The sequence below is a fragment of the Trachemys scripta genome, chromosome 1, assembly GCF_013100865.1.
Source record: "Trachemys scripta elegans isolate TJP31775 chromosome 1, CAS_Tse_1.0, whole genome shotgun sequence".
NCBI classification, from domain to species: domain Eukaryota; kingdom Metazoa; phylum Chordata; order Testudines; family Emydidae; genus Trachemys; species Trachemys scripta.
Genome location: NC_048298.1, coordinates 162452151 through 162468221, shown reverse-complemented (window position 1 = coordinate 162468221; position 16071 = coordinate 162452151). Strand labels below are relative to the sequence as shown.

General features: G+C 42.5%; 1 protein-coding gene across 2 annotated transcripts in view; it reads right to left on the bottom strand.

Moving 5' to 3' along the window:
- The window catches only part of LOC117888172 (ephrin type-A receptor 6-like), a 385983-nt gene that overhangs the window by 155184 nt on the left and 214728 nt on the right, over positions 1-16071 (bottom strand). The gene's annotated exons all lie outside the window — the stretch shown is intronic.

Genomic DNA, 16071 nt, shown 5'->3' with positions numbered 1-16071 from the left:
ACGGTTGGCAGGATGGACCCAGAAACTCCACCACAAAACCCACAGACAGTTATTGCATAAGTCAATATTGATGCTGCCAGAATTATCTTGTGACAACTCCTTCTGCGCATTAGAATGCCAGTTTGGGGGTTGGATGGGGCAAAGGGGGCTGCAGACTGGTTTCAAAGGCAACATATACTAAGGTAGCCATGTTTCAAGTGAAAACAGTCAAAAAGAGGGATGCCGGAAGTACCCACCCTCTTCTGCCTCCCTCCCTTAGCTATGGAGATTTGCAGTGGGAGTCATGGAGTGAAAGGTAAAGTACCGCTGTGGAATAAAAACTGACTGAAAGACAGGAAACAAAGAAGGAACACATGATTCATTGTCAAAGTTCTTTATTAGGACACTGTGTTGTTCAATATATTTTGTATATTGTATATGTTGTTTTCTTTGAAATTTCCCATTTTTGATTAAATTTCCCATTTGAAAAGTTTATGTGATTTTTTAAAAAAAATTCTAGGTTCCCCCCTCCCCAAATTTCATTAAAAAATTGTCTTCCTACTGTAACTTGTGATTGGAGCATCTGGATTTCTTGTCTCAATGATCTGCAGATTACAAGTAAAAGGTGTTATTTTTGCCTATCAATGCTGCAAATGCAGTCAAGGTCTCTGAAAGTAAGGTGAGTTATTTCCTTCTTGTGCATCAGCACCAGCAATAAAGGTTCCGCAAGCTGAATTGAGCTGAATGTGCAGTAGTTATAAAAAAATCCAACATTTCAGAATGCATAAGGAATGTGATAATACTAATAAGATCATAATTCTATTGAAAAGAAACACAATGGGATGACCTCATCTGGGATATTTTGTTCGATTGGTCACCCAATCGCGAAAAGATATAGCAGAAACTGATAGGGTTCAAAGACAAGTAAAGAAAATGATTAACAGGCATAAAGAGACTTTCACATGTGGAGAGACTGAAAAGATTGGAATTGTTTAGTTTGAAGAGACACATCAAAGGGATATATAACAAAATAATGAAAGGTACAGTGATGGTCAATGGACATTCCTATTATCCCCTCATAATAAGTGACTACTGGGACATTCAATGAAGTTGAAAGACAGTGGATTTAAAACTGGGAAAAAGGATTTAAAAAAAAAAAGTCTACAAAGCCTAGTTTGCACTGGGTATCTCATTGAGTCTATGAGCTTTGTACAATTCAAGAAGGATTTACATGGATAAAAACATCCATATTTATACTGGAGAACATGCACACAAACATTTTTAGAAGGGATATTAGCCCTCATGTTTCAGGCATAAACCAACCACTAATTCATGGGGGCTTGGAAGAAACTTCCCCAGTGAGCAGGCTATTCTATAATTTTCTAGCATAAAGTTTCCTGCACTTTCTTTTTAAGTATATAGAACTGACCAACTTGACCAGATAGACCACTGGTCTGGCATGGCAATGTCTGTGTTGCTATGCAACTATAGGAATGCCTTTAGCACACCAAAATAATTTACTATAGAAAACAACAACGTAGTAGCATCTCTTCTAATCCTAAATTCAGTTTCAACACTTTTATACTCCTAACAGAAGACAGTTCTTATGTTATAGTGCAAATACTGTCATTCTTTAGAAATAATAAATGTAAGTTTAAATGAGGCAGGATTTATGAAATGGCAATAGTAGGCTGGCAGGCTATTTCACCATTCCAAGAAAGAACCAGATCCAAGTCAGTTTCAGGCAGTATTGGATTTACCATGGTGCCAGTGTCTCTCTCCTGTGGGGGCAGAAGCTTGATGCTGCCGGCTCCTGCTGCTGCAGGGTAGGCTCTGCCGGCAGCCAATCTCCTCCCCTGTCTCTTCCCCTGAGGGTGCTACATTCCCTCTCCTCCCCCTCTCCCTTCTGCTGATCAGGTGTTTGCCGGCAGGAGGGATGGGGAAGATCAGAGCCTCAGCACGCTCGCCACTCCGCAGAGGAGGAGGAGAAGAGGCGGGGGCGGGGCCTTGGGGAAGGGGCTGGAATCAGGGCATACCCCCACCAGCCCCCTGCCGTGAGCACCCCCATGCCCCAGCCCACACCCCTAGCCCTCTGCCCACCCTGACCCCTGCACCCCCGACACATACCCTCCAGCCCTGACCCCTGCACTCCCCTCATACCTCCCCAGCCCCCGCCCTGATTCCTGCACCCCCAGCCCCCTGTACCCCTCTCACACCTCCCCAGCCCCTTGCCCTGACTCCTGCACCACCACACACCTCCAGCCCCCTGCACCCCCTCACAATCCCCAGCCCCCTGCCCTGACCCCTGCACCCCCCTCACACATCCCCTGCCCTGTCTCCTGCACCCCCCTCACACACACCCAGCTCCCTTCATACTCCCCTGGAGGCTCTCTTGATCTCATAATCCTATCTGCAACCTGTCAATCCCAAACACTGGTTCCCAAAGGGGTTCCACTTCAGAACAGGGCTGGTCAGTTCCAGGCCCTGCAGCCGCAGGCCATTAGAGGGGCAGACCACACTGGTACAACATTTTGGCCAAAGGGTCTTTTGCGAGACATATTTTCGAGATAACATACTGTTTGAATATGTCTGTTCCTTCAAAATGCTCATTTCCAGGTACTAATTATTTATTCCAAAAATCACTCTTAGTGATCCCATGGCTTACTCTTTTGGATGTACCTTTTGCATCTTGCACTGTTAAAATAGTGAAAGTGCAGCTCTACTCTGAAAAGTGACTGTTTAAAAATAGCATGTTTTTATTTAGCAGACCACTCCCTGTTCTAATTCAGAGTGACATTTTCTCACTTGAGTGATGCAAATGCATTTACTGCACTTTACTTCAGGTAGTTCTGCAAACCCAAATACAGCTAAGATGCAGTGAACTACAGTTTCTACTCCTTTTTTTGCATCACCAAAATTTTGTACCAAATTCAAATCAGTAATACCTGTGAGACACCGTGGAAGATGACAGTGTTGCACAGGTGTCATTAAGGTAGGGTGACCAGATGCTAAATGGAAAATATCGGGACCCCTGCGGGGGGACGGGGGACGGGGGGCTTTTAATTGCTACACTCACCCATCCGGGTCTTCAGCAGCAATTCGGCGGAGGGTCCTTCAATCGCTGATGGTCTTTGGCAGCATTTTGGTGGCGGGTAATAAACCTTGTGCCAAAGGCAGAAGCATCCGCTGCTGAAGACCATCAGTGACTGAAGGACCCTCTGCCGAATTGCCACCAAAGACCCAGATGGTTGAGTGTAAAAAACAAACAAACAAAAAAACCCCCGCCTGAAACAAAATATCGGCACAAATGGTGTCCCGACCGTACTTCGGTCGGGATGTGGGACAAACTCCTCAAAATTGGGACAGTCCTGATTTTATCGGGACGTCTGGTCACCCTACATTAAGGGTACAAGTGGAAGACAACGAGGTTGTGGCAGGTATACGTGAAAGCTCAATTCAGCTTGCAGAACCTTTATTACTGGTGCTGATGCACAAGAAGAAAATAACTCACTTTAACTTTCAGAGACCTTGACTGCATTTGCAGCGTTGATAGGCAAAAATAACACCTTTTACTTGTAATCTGCAGATCACTCAGACAAGAAATCCAGAGCTGCTTAAATTTTTTTTTCTATACTAAGACCTCACTTGTCATTCTTTGTGGCTTGTTTTTCAGATTCTGGCTAGTTTTTTATCTGTCTTCTCCATCTTCGCAGGCATTCAGTAACTAGTTTGTTTAATTTGTATGATTTAACGGTAAATTTTCCCCAGGGCTCGGTCCTAGGCCCTTCACTATTTTCTTTGTACCACTTTTCCCCTTGGTGAACTGATGAGTTCTTCCAGGCATGACCATTATCCCTATGCTGATTAGTTACAGTATTATCTTCCATTTCCTAGCTTCAGATGATATACTTGCTCTTATTATTAAAAGTTTGGCAGATGTGTGCTGGATATACTAGAACTTCTTCATATGAACATGGCTAAAACTGAAATTACTTTATTCTTCTGAGATAGAAAACCACTCAACCCTGTTTCTATGCTAAGGCCAACTTTAACCAAATTAACCTCAGTTGGCAGCAAGGAACCTGAAAGTCCTTTTTTATTCTAATTTTTTTTTAAACTATTACTGCCCGTGCCAATTCAGACTTACATACTGCTTCGCTAACATTCCTAAAATCAACACATACTAAATTTCTGCCACCAATACTTTGATTCATTCCTTAATTATTTGACAGTTGGGCTTTTGTATTAGTATTCTTTCTAGATTCCCTGCTTACTCTGTCCACTCTTTACAAGCCAGGCCTCAAAGCCTCACTTTAAGGTGCTCATTTAATTTTCCAATATCCTCACCCATCACACACCAGTTTTTACTTTATATACCCAATATTATACTCAATAAATCATATTGTGGATCCATCCTTGATACACTAATGGGCAGATACATGTTGCCCCTATGCAACTGGTTGGCAGGGAGTGGGGATAGAAAGTACATCCTTCCCTTGTGCACCTACAAAAGGGGCAGCCAGACTCCCAAAGCTTGCACTGCTTGGGCTTGATTAAATCCAGTAAGAGAGGACACACTGGTGATTCCGTTTACTTCGATGGAGTTACTCCTCATTTACAGCCGTGTGAGAGGAAAATCAGGCTCTTTGACTGCAAAAGTGAGTGAAAGTCATAGTTCCACCTGCAGTACTTTTCAGCGCAAAGAGGATATGTCTGAGCAGCGTGAAAGTCCGGCTTCTGCAGTCTCACTTTCTCACCCAATGCATTGGCTGAGGTGGTCTGAAGGCAGATAGGGGTGAGCTTGTGCCTCACCTCCCAGTAAGGGCTGCTGCTAGTGCCCATAAAAGCATTCTACCCGAGCACTTCACAAGTGCCTCTGGGCACTGATGTTGAAGTGGTGCACTTGCATATCTACCTCCAAAATACAACAGCCCTGCAAAGACACAACAGAGCCCTGTATGTATTGTGCAGAGGGAGTTGAAATAAACAGGATATTTGCACATTGTAAGACCAGCTTTGTCTCTAGCTTGTTATTCCCTCACTAGTAATTTGTCTATTTTGATAATAAATAAAGCTAATCATAAGAGCTGCAGGTTTCATTAGTAGGTGACAAAAATGCATTTTCACTTGGTCAAGTTACACTTCCTTGATGCAACCACAACACAACTATCAGCGCTATCACAGGATGACTTAATATTGAAAGTAGGACTAAAGTTAAGCATTTATAGTGAAATGAAACAAAGGGACAAAGCTTTTACTGAATGTACAGAGAAAATTAATGTATTTTTTAAACTTAGGTTAAAAATGTACAAAATAATCCCTCAGATATGATCAAACACTTCTAGACTCAAGCTTAAAAACACAGTAGAATCTCCCTAATCATCATTTTGGGAAACCTCAGACCCAAGAAGTTTTACCATTAAATCCAATGGTCTCCTCTTACTTCTCATCAAAGACTTATCAGCAAGAGAGATGCAACTGGATTTAAGACTATTCATTTTACAAATGAGAGTACAGTTAATTTACTAGGGCACTATGAGGTAATGAAGAAGGTTATAACAAATTAATGTATATTTAATAAAATAAATTAATAAAATACAGTTTATGAATCAGTGCCCTTAATTTCTTTTTAAATTGTTTTATTTTTTACTCATTTGCTAATTTGCAAAATAATCACTAATTTTCTCACCATGACTAGGGCAAAACTATAACAGTTCTATTATACAAGCACAAAATCAGCAATGTAAATAAGAAATAAACCTCATCAGTGCAACTGAACCTGTGTCCCTTTTACTCATTAGTTCTCTGGACTGTATTCACAAGAAACCCCATCATATTCCATCTACCCATTACAACTAATTTGTTCAATTTAAAGTTCAATCTTTTCTCTCACTCCTAATGGGGATTTTAAAACAGGGAATTACATAATATAGTCAGGAGAATGAATCCTATCCTGAAATGCAATTGCTTGCAGCTGGTAATGATAATTATGCAAAATGATTGTCCTATCAAGCTTTTCTTAAAAAAACCCAAAACAAAAAACAACCACAATAAACCTCGTGGATAACAAAAGGACTGATTTTAAAGTATTTAGGTGACTAAAGATGCAGATAGGTGCCTAGCCTCTGTTGAAAATCCCACTAGGCACCTATCTGCATCTTTAGGCACCTAATACCTTTGGAAAACAGGCCCTATGTGATTAAATACAGCCAGCTTTGAAAAATAGATCCTGCAGAGAGTGTGAAATCCAGTTGCCGCCTACTTTCTTTACAGAAGCAGCTTTTGAAAAAAAAATTATAAAGGTTTAGTCATGGCAGACATGGTATCATGGTCAGATTAAGCTACTACTAACGAGATGTTAGTTATTTGACCACTTGACAATATACTTTTTTTCATTGCTTATCAGCCTAAGAAACATACAGCAAAGCTGACAGTTATACTGTATTGCTTGCTTGCTACATTACAGAGAAGTAGAACACAAAAAATGGAACTGTTCGAAACCATAAAGGCCTTTTGGTTCTTGTCAAAAAGTTCTGTCAAATGAAAAGAATAATTTTCTAGGGGTTTAAGAGCTAATTCCTTTTAAGTACTTGTCATTTAGGAAAATCAATTTACTGGATATTGTAGGTCTTGGCAGAACAAATCTTCCACAAATTATATGAAGGGTCTGTGCATATATTTTGTAAGCCCTGCATTTTTTGTCTAGTACTAATAACTCAGCATTATCTACATTAATTAGGTACTCTAGATATGAGTCCATTAAGGGTAACCTGTTTTACAAAGAGTGTTGTGGATAAAATAGCTTACTTTTGTCTTGATTATGTCAAACATGGTCCATAGCTCTAATTTCCAAATCTTCATTTTGGATCTCATTTTAATAAAACACATCCAGTGAAAATATATGGCTGATCTTTCATAGTCTTTTTTTTTTCAGTTCACCATGGCACCATTTAAACTTACAGTAATGTGCAATGGTATTTGACTTTTAAACAATATTCAAAGAAAAATAAAGACAGTGAGCCAAATTCAATCCTTGTATAAACAGGTGCAACTCCATTGGCTGTACAGGAGTGGCATGGGCTTCATTCACTGCTCACAGCGCCTCCTGCTGGTCATCCTGGGAATTAGCTCCACCAGCCTGAACTCTCCCTCCCGTGGTGTCTTCCCCAATCTGGTCTCCTGCTGCTACCCCACCCATTCCCAGATTTGCAGTTTCCTTTCATAGCTCCTCCCCTTCCAGGGATTTCAAAGGCGTTCAAGACCATGTTGTCAGGGTGGCATCGCCAACCTCCTACCCAATGGCTAGTAGGGGAACCCAAACCTTAACCCTAACCCAGGCCTGCTCACTACACTGGGTTCCAGCCCAGAGACCCTATAACATGCAGCAAAGGCCTATATCTCCTTAGTCCTACTTACTGTTTCCCCTGGGATTTTTCCGACTTTACTGGCTTCTCCTCGTTCTGGGTTTGCCAACTCCTTTACTCAGGGAGTGGCTGCAGCCTGCCTTCCTGCAGCCCCCACCTGTAGCCAGCTACTTGGCTGTGTGCTGGGCCCCTGCCTGTACTGGCACAGCTGAGCCTACTCCTACTTAGTGGCCAGATCCCAGGCTTCTCCTCCAGGTGCACTCAGGGGAGTTAATTGGCCTACCTGGCCACCTTAACCCCTTCCAAGCCAGTGTGAGGTGGGCGCTCCATCAAAAGGAGTCATACCATTTATACCAGGGATGAATTTGGCCCATGAAGTTTTGCATATAGTTCCAATATGCTTCATTAGACACATTCATTAATACAGTATGTGGCATTAAAAACTCAAAAATTTACCACAACACACCAGTTACTTTCACCACAATATTTGCTACATAGCATACTAGCTATACTTAGAATGGAAACTACCAATGAAGCAACAGTAACTTGCTGAGAGTGACAGATATCATGATTGTAATATGGCCCATAGTAGGTTTTAACCAAATACTATGGCTTTTGTTTCCCTTTTTACGAATCTATTCTAAACTGCTTCTCCATGCAAAATTGCTACATTGCTAAAGTTATAATATTATTTATTATTGCTTTAAAAGTACTTTTTTTGTGGGTGTTCCTTTTCATGTCAGAACTCAGCATGGTCTTCCACTTCACAGGTATTAGCAGTGTTGGTGTCTTGAGTTATGGGGATAAACTAAAAAGTTTTGTTATGGTTGCAGATACACTTTTGTTTTTTCTTTTGTTTGGTTTTCAAATTATTTATTAATATTGTAGATTTCAACGACTGATACACCTTTGACTTACATACTCTGATCCAAGGGGAAGAAACTGACCACACTGCTATATAGCCAAATATAAAAATGGCTGCAACTATATAATTAATCAATTATAAACCTTTATGGAAATACAGTACATTTGAAGTATATGCTCTGGTAGTGTCACTGTAAGATAGTGTTAACATGACATTTATTAAAATCAGATGTTTTCTGTTGACTTTCAAAATTTTACATTTTAGAAAACCATTACTAGATAGTAATACAGTTCACATTTTTCCTTGGTACACAGTGCTAAAGACATTATGTAAACTAATATGTTGCATCCAAGTTCAGAAAGTCACTGTTTAACATTTAATTTTCAATATTTTTTTTATACAGTAAAATAAGATTGGCTGAAAGTAAAATCTCATGATATGTGGTTGACATTAAAGTGTCATAAACTCAAAGTTACCTCATTCTTTTGCATAATAGACAAGCATACAACACAGCATATAATAAATATATTGTACTGTAAAATATGTAACCTTCCAAAGTGAATTCTGAACTCACTTTAATAGTCTCCACCTGTTAATAGGATGGAGAAAAGAGCAATGTTTGATGCATTATCCAGAGGGCTCAAAGACTTAAAACATAACATCCTCCCTGAGGGGGTAGGGAATGTGAGGGGGGAGGAAGATTCATTGATATCTCTTGCTGACATTTGTAATGAGTGAAGAAGAGATCTGCAATGAAAAGTTACATACTGCAAATTGCAATGAATTAGAATCATGCTGCTACTTTGCCCTCATCATGAACAATGCAAGGTGTTGCTGTCCTCTGGACTCTCTTCTTAGGGTACGTCTATACTTACCTCCAGGTCCGGCGGTAAGCAATCGATCTTCTGGGATCGATTCCGGAAGTGCGCGCCGTCGACGCCGGTACTCCTGCTCGGCGAGAGGAGTACGCGGAGTCGACGGGGGAGCCTGCCTGCCGCGTGTGGACCTGCGGTAAGTTTGAACTAAGATAGTTCGACTTCAGCTACATTATTCACGTAGCTGAAGTTGCGTATCTTAGTTCGAAGTGGGGGGTTAGTGTGGACCAGCCCTGTGAGACAAGGCAATATACCAGTGGTGGCCTAATCTGTGGCTCACAAGCCACATGCAGCTCTTTTACCGTTGAAGTATGGCTCGCGGAGCCCCCGCATGCCTTCCCTCCATTCTCACTTACCAGTTAGTGGGGAGTGGTGGTGCCTGGATCTCTACCTTGCAGCAGGGAGGGGGTTCTGCTCAGCGGGGAGGGGAGGTCTCTGGACTTCTGCCCCACGGGTCGCTCCTGCCAGGTTTTGGGGCTTCAGCAGGAGCGGGGCTGAAGTCCCAATCCCCGTCAGGTGCCTCCCCTGGAGATGAAGCCCTGAGCCCCGGCAGGTGTGCCCTGGCTCTTGAACTTCTGAAGACTGCCGTATGTGACTCGGAGGGTCAGTAAGTTTGCCCTCCTCTGCAATATACAGTAGTTTGACAGGGAGCTCTATGATTAAAGGTTTGAATTTGATTTGTCAGATTGCTGACTTACGGATTTCACGATCACTATGGCATTCAAGATTTGAAAGTCACTTGAGCACAATACTCAGAAAATGATAAACAAGTGTCCAATGTCATACCAAACTTACACCTATCATTACTGGAACATGGGCTGACACAGAACCAAGAATATGGCTGTCACCTTCTTCTATCCTCCCTTGTTGGATGGATAATTTTGAACCTTTCTGGTTCATGTTATATAAAGGGCATAAATTCTTCAAAAAGATTCAACTCATCAGAGTGACATTTTCAAATTCTGAAATATGCAAAAGCTGTTGTTTTCAAATAGGAGGCAATGGCTATAAAATGAATTAGAATAGTTAGAGCACCGGGGAGAGGGGCGACTAACCTTCATAGTTTAGGTCACAGAGCTTGCCTTAGACGGGGATTTTCCTGGGTTTATGTAATATAGAATACAACATGATTTAGATGTCAAATGGGTCCTGTTCCCATGGAGCTTAAACCCTGGCATGACAGACTGACAATATCCTGGACAAATGGGTCCACTGTAGTAAAAATACAATTATGGATGTGTTATTGTGGCATTGTATGTACATCTAGTAGGATGGGGGTGCTAAGGTACTTCCTCTGTTATCAGCCCCTTGAAACCACTCCCCTGGAGAGATATACATATAGTAGTTCAAACTGGATTCTCCAAGGACCAACAGGCAACAAAAGGATTTTTGGATCAATAGCCTGGTTTTAAACTGTCTCAGAGCCTTCTTACTGATTCAGAAAGCAGACAGGAAGCCTGTCCAAGGAGGCCCCCAATCTTTAGGTTAGGGTTGGAAGGACTGGGCCTGCTGAGGCTCCATAAGACTGAGTGCCTGTTTTGAGCTGAAGCTGTGATAAACTTGTGACTACAAAGAAAACCCTGTGCATGTGGTGTTGTAGGACTGCTTCTGCCATAGCCCATGGAAGGATTGGGGGGTTCTCTGGTAAGCTGATTAGCATGCATGTGGGTTCTTTTATTGTTTTAATATATTTTCTCTGGACTGCTTTTACCCTAATAATGAAATAGGATTACATACAAAGAGCTGTGTGGTATCTATAACCATGGTCAGTCACACTGTTAACTGTCTCTGAACAGAAAGCAACTGGGTGTGCTTGGGCAACATATCTACTGGGAATAACACAACAAGGGTAGGAAACTGCTCAGTCTGGTAATCCCTGGTCAGAAGGGAGAGAGACACGAATCTTCACCCAAGAAAGGCAACACTGGGAAGCTTGAGCGTGGGTGCCCTTAGTGGACCACTGGGGGAAATACAAGTACAGTTGCCCTCAACTGTGACAACTGGCTTTGGGAATTATGACAGAGGATTAAGCAACTAGCAGGGTAAATGACCCAAATTCTACCTTTAAAGACATATTAGGAAAGTATGTAAATAGTAATTAGAGATATTCCTTACAAGTAGCTAGCAAAGAAATGTTAGATAGACTAGAACTTTGAAATGTAAACCTGTAGTGTTAAAGAATTGGAGAAGATAGTGATCGTAGTAGTCTATGTTTACCTATATCTTGTTAGAGTTTAACAATGTAACCAAATGGTTCCGGTCTAGGGCTGTATTCTGTTAATTCAGGGATCAAAAAGAAATATTAACATTTAGATGAAATTTAGGTGAAGTAATGTCATTGTCTATATGTCTCCTTAAAGTCTGTGATAAATTGCTTAATGGATAATTACCTTATGTTAATCCATGTAGCTAATTACTGATGATGTTTAGGAAACAGAAGGTTACTTCAAAAGCCTCTTGTTCACTTGAGGACTCCCTGCTGTCAAGAGAAGGCCTGACACTATAAAAAGGACCCTTGGGTCCTGATCCTTTTTATCTCAGATCTGCTTGAGTTTTATTCAGGTGAAGTTTGAGTCCTAAGACTGATATCTCTAGTTCCATCTGGATCACCCCGGGTATGAAACATTGGACTGAATCTATGGACTAATTTTCAGAACTCTTTGCAATTCCAATGCTCATCATCTCTATTATGAAACTGATCTCAGAACTGTACTCATATCTGTATGTATAATGATCTTTTAACCAATACTCTCTCTTTCTTTTTTAATACATTTTAGTTGAGTTAATAAGAATTGGCTGTAGTGTGTATTTGGGTAAAGATCTGAAATAGTCATTAACCTGGGAGGTAATGTGTCCGATCCTTTGCAATTGGTAGAACTTTCATATTTGACTTGGCTGTCTGGGGGGAGCCCAAAGGCTGGGTTGCTTTTAAGGGGGGACTGTGTTTGGCTTCTGTATAACCAGTAAGGTATTATAGAAGCTGGTTTTGGTTAGCTTGGTGGAACTAAGTATTGGAATAACCACCAGGTTTGGGGATTGTCTGCCCCATTCTTTGCAGTTTGCCCTAATTAAGCAACCTCAGTGTGGCCCCTCCTTGGACCCCGGTCACAGCAACATCTGAGTACTATGAAGCATGCAGCTTCCTCACCTCTCCAACACCCATTTATGAAAGGCTGTCAGTGTGGCTAAAGAAACACAAACTCAGCTGAGTATGCTCAGAGTGAAAAACTAGGGTTACCATAATCCAGCAATCAAAAAAGAGGACGGGAGGAGCCCCGCCTCTGTCCTGCCCTAGCCCCGCCCCATCCTGCCCTAGCCCCGCCCCTTCCCCTCCCACTTCCCCCCCTAAGAACCCTCAACCCTCACCCCACTCCTTGTCCCCTGACTGCCCCCCAGGACTCCACCTCCTACCTAAGCCTCCCTGCCTCTTGTCCCCTGACTGCCCCTCCTAAGACCCTCCCCCCATCCTAACTGGCCCCCTAGGACTCTACCCCCTACCTGTACCCTGATTGCCCCAACCCTTATCCACAGCCCCACCCCCAGACAGACCCCTGGAACTCCCATGCCCCACCCAACCACTCTCCACCCCCTGACAGACCCCCCCAGAACTCCCGACCCATCTAAACCCCTCTGCTCCCTATCCGCTGACAGCTCCGATCCCTCTCCCCACTCCTGCCCCCTGACAGCTCCCCCAGAACTCCCGACCCCCCTTTGTCCCCTGACTGCCCCCTCCTGGGACCCCTGCTCCTAACTGCCCTCCAGAAACCCCCCCCCCCGAACTCCCGACCCCCCCGTCTCTTGACTGCCCCCTCCAGAACCTCCCTGCCCCTTCTCCAACCCCCTGCCCCCCTTGTTGTTGGCCTTTCTTCACCTAATGTCTGATGAACTTGCTCAGAAATTGCCTGAGCTGCTGGGCAGCAGCGGGGGAGGAGCTCCAAACTGCCGGAGCCGATCTGTGATGCAGGGAGGGAGGGAGGGAGCAGGAGGAGCTCTCTCTGGCTGAGTGTCGGAGCCCCAAGTAAGTGACACCGGCCGGCCGGCAGCACTGTTAGCCGCGCGTGCTCTGCATGGGGGGGAAGTCCGGACATTTACAAATTCCCCCCGGACGCTATTTTTAGCTTAAAAAGCCGGACATGTCCAGGGGAATCCGGACGAATGGTAACCCTAGAAAAACAAAAACTGGCTCATGAACAGGGCTCCCAAAGGCAGACCTAACATCATCACTACAGCAGATTGACCTGAAAGGAAAACATGGATTTTCTCCACTGCTCAAGACAAGCATATCTGAGTGGATCTGTAGACAACAAATGGCCTTTTTATTGGAACCCACATAAATCAATAGTGTTTCTAAAACAAATCCAGTGTAAGCAATGGCTCCTTTTTGTGTCTGGCCCTTTGAGTAGTGATGTAAATGAACTGCTGGGCCCAGATTCTGTGCTGTGGCATGCCTGCTTTGGTCTGCACTGCTGACGGAAAGTGTTCCTACAGCCAACAAAATGGGCCATGGGAGGACCAGCACACTGTAACTGGATCCTCTGGTGACATAGAGCTGGTGCAGCAGTTATACCCAGCTCTCCCTGCCGTCGGGACAGGGGGCATGACTGGCACATGTAAGAAAGACAACAGTCAGAAAAGGAAATTACAAATCTGCTGAATAAATCCTTTAAATGCAGAAATATTCATTTGCGAAAGGGCTATTACAGCATTCTTTTCTCTGACAGACCACACACAGGGCAACTTTGGGGAATACTATTACTTAAATGCTAACTTCTGCTTACTTAGTAATGCAAGATAAGATCTATCATTTGTGTAATGCATGGAAGCATTTGCTGTTCCCCGGTCAATAATTACTTGTTTGGTAGCGCTCTTCTGTATATTGCAATCAATTACTTTCTCTTTTGTAGTTCAATAGCCAATGACTTAGTTAAGGAGAGTACTGCTTTGCAAACTGATGCAATATATACCAGCAATGGCTACAGCTACTAGAGGGGAAAGAATGTGCTAAGCATAGTGGTACAACTCTGTTAATCAAACTTATTCTATCAGATGTATCTCTACAGCTTAGTGCAATGGAGATGCATATCAGATAAACAGTTTCTGCTGTTATCAGTCTACCTCTTAAGACAAAGCACCTTGTAATCATTTTATCAACAAACAAGGCATCTAGGGACAAATTCTGCCTGACCCTTCTAGGGGTTCACAGTGGGAGTAAGAAACCTCCCTTCCTTCTTGGCTTGTGTTGTCAGAATTGCAGACTCTGCACTCTCAAGAAAGCGCAGGGACTACATGCAAACTACCCACCTGGGCATACGGTGTCCCAAAGGAGGCCGTGAGGGGAGAAGATGGAGCCATCGCTACACCACCACCACATGCTGGGAAGCAGAAGGACTGCAGCAGAGTGCATGCTCCCTCTGGTTTCCAGGGAACTTGGAACCCCTCCTGGCATGTCTTTCAGAGTAGGTCAGCTCTGCACAGCTCCTTACTTCATGCTATGTGCAAATTGCACAGTCTAGCATTTAAAGTGAAATTTGTTGACAATATAGTCCCAACCGCACCAATAAAACAGTGCTAGAATTAATCCTGTTGCATCCCACATAGTTGTTCTTTTAACGATCAAAATGCTAGATTTTTATTATAATCTGACAGCAATACATTTTTGTGTAACTATAACTATAAGCCACAGGAACACACACTCCTATATCACCTTTAGGCAAATATTCTAAAAGCAATATTAAGGTATCTGCAGTCCTTAGTGGAAAGAACAAGTGCTAATTATCTTATTTATTTAAGGTGATGTAAGACCCAAATTTGCCTGTCCAGTGCTAGGAACAAAGACTTGAACTGATTTCATTGTTTCTAACTCCTGCCCCACTTCTCACTAGAATGGTTGACAACACATTATAAATAAGATAATTTAGAAGTGTGGCAAAGATTAAACATGAAGTATATTCTATTCTATTAGGTATGCAACATGTAACTGAATGTAAACAACTACTGTGAATCACAATCCCTAGCTTCTTTCAGAAATAAGACATATTAAGTTACACTGTTGAATCAGCTAATGAGTAATGGGATACGGAGTCAAGTTATTTCTATGACATTCATTCATAAACAGACCAGGTTGGTAAAGATTGAAAGTGATTATTGCTATCGGATGGCTGTCCACCAGGGTACACGAAACAAGCAGCTGCTTTCAATTAAGATCCTACAGATTTCCATATCTCTCATAACCATGTTTGTCCCTCTCAATGGTATCTTACCTGGCATGAATTGGCAACCTTGCTAGTTTCAGCAGAGTGATCAATGATTGAACAATAATGAAGATCAAACTATACTGATCTGGAAGTTTACAGCATATGGTCCTCCTCACTGTATCTGAGCACCTCATAAACATTAATGAATTTATCATTGCAATGCCATTGTGAGGAAGGGAAGCATTATTATCCACATTGTACAGATTTGGAGCCAAGGCACAGAGAGATTGACTTGCCCAAGGTCCCACAGTGAGTCTGTGGCAGTTCTAGTTCAGTGCCTTAACCACAGAAAACCAGCCTGCCATCTTACTTCTAGTACATAGTGTCTCCCAAGTCTAGCATTAGACAATTTGAAGGGGTGATAACGGAAAAGCTTGCACTGCCTATGCTGTATTTGCTGTGCAGACAAAGGGACTTCACTCCTTTATACTATCAGTCATTACCTTTCATAAAGTCTAAATCCACTTTAAGAGAGAAATAAACAGAAGGAAGCATTGCAAATCAGCAAACATCATGGGTTGGTTATAGCAAGGATTTCATGATGAGAATATCATGCCTCCTGAGGCTTGGAATTCGTTGTTACCAAAAGTTTGCTATGAATAAATTTCATGCATGTTAATAGGACTTTCATCTCAGACTTAAATAGTCACTGTGCATTTTAGTTCTTTAGAAAGTTTCTTAACCTAATAAAAATATGGATGAAGATGATCGGGGTATTGCTGGAACAGTGAGGT